The sequence below is a fragment of the Hemicordylus capensis genome, chromosome 6 (assembly GCF_027244095.1).
Source record: "Hemicordylus capensis ecotype Gifberg chromosome 6, rHemCap1.1.pri, whole genome shotgun sequence".
NCBI classification, from domain to species: domain Eukaryota; kingdom Metazoa; phylum Chordata; class Lepidosauria; order Squamata; family Cordylidae; genus Hemicordylus; species Hemicordylus capensis.
Genome location: NC_069662.1, coordinates 161,221,881 through 161,223,286, shown reverse-complemented (window position 1 = coordinate 161,223,286; position 1,406 = coordinate 161,221,881). Strand labels below are relative to the sequence as shown.

General features: G+C 49.0%; 1 non-coding gene across 1 annotated transcript; it reads right to left on the bottom strand.

Annotated features, from left to right (window-relative positions):
- Positions 1 to 282: 282 nt before the first annotated feature.
- Positions 283 to 354, bottom strand: TRNAP-GGG (transfer RNA proline (anticodon GGG)). Its single transcript has one exon. It is a non-coding gene; the product is annotated as a tRNA-Pro (tRNA).
- Positions 355 to 1,406: the final 1,052 nt, after the last annotated feature.

Sequence of the window (1,406 nt, the reverse complement as noted above, 5' to 3'; positions counted from 1 at the left end):
GTGCAAGTGCAAACCTTTCACTTTTTTGTGCATGAATTTCCACCACCACCCCTGCCTTGCTATAGAATGGCCTCACGGTTGCACAACTCCATTTGTACCATTTTGATTGCTTGCACAACTGCACAAACGTTATGTCCCACCACATGCATAAGGTTTCACACTATATCAGCCCCTGAGTCAGATCTATCTCTAGCTAGCCAGCTGTGTATTGTCAACACTGACTGGCAGCAGCTTTCCAGGGCTCTAGACAAGAGAGCTCTTTTCCAACCCAGCCCTACCTGGAGATGCGGCCAGGGATTGAACCTGGGACCTTCTGCATCCCAAGCAGATGCTCTGCCACTGAGCTACAGCCCCATCCAGCACAGGAAACTGTCTGCCTTATATGGAGCCAGAGCATTGGTCCATCTAGCTCAGTGTTGTCTCCCCTGATTGGCAGCAGATCTCCTGGCTCTCAGACAGGGATCTTTCCCAGCCCTACCTAGAGATGTCAGGGCCTGGGACCTTCTGCAAAGCATGTGCTCCTCCACCGTGCTACTGCTTTTCCCAGGTCAAATCATCAAGCCAGCTGCCTGTGCAGGAACAAATAGTGGCTAAGATATGTGCCATGAATCAGGACGTTCCCAGTTCAAATCGTACCTCTGCCATGAACTGGCTAGGTGGCCTTAGGTGGGGCATTCCCTCTCAACCTCAGCTGCCATTTGGGGAAAATAATCCTCTCTGTCTTTACCCCAGGGCTGCTCAACTTCAGCCCTCCTGCAGATGTTGGCCTACAACTCCCATAATCCCTGACTATTGGCCACTCTGGTTGGGGATTATGGGAGGAGTAGTCCAAAAACCACTGGGGGAGCCTAAGTTGAGCAGTCCTACATTACACGGTGGTTGTGAGGTTCCTGAGATGTGTGTGAAGCATTCTGAATACTTCAAAGTATTCCACGTAATTTATTCATAAATGATCTAGAAGCAGGGGTAAGCAGCAAGGTGGCCAAATTTGCAGATGATACCAAACTCTTTTGGGTAGTGAAATCCAAAACAAATTGTGAGGAGCTTCAAAGAACAGGGAGGGGCGCCTTGGAGGAGGGGTAGCACTGTATGTTAAAGAAGGGATAGAATCTAACAAGCTAGAAAACCTAGGTGGACTCGAGTCCTCCACAGAAACCCTGTGGGTGACAATACAAGGCCGGAAAGGGAATGTGCTACTGGGGACATGCTATCGATCAAAATGCCGACAGTGACTGGAAGTTGCAGGAGGAAATCAGGGAGGCGTCAAGGAGAGGCAGGGCTGTAATTATGGGTGATTTCAACTACACACACATAGACTGGGTAAATTCACATTCAAGTCAGGACAAAGAGGTCAAATTTCTAGATACGCTAAATGAATGTGCCCTAGAACAGTTGGTCATGGAACC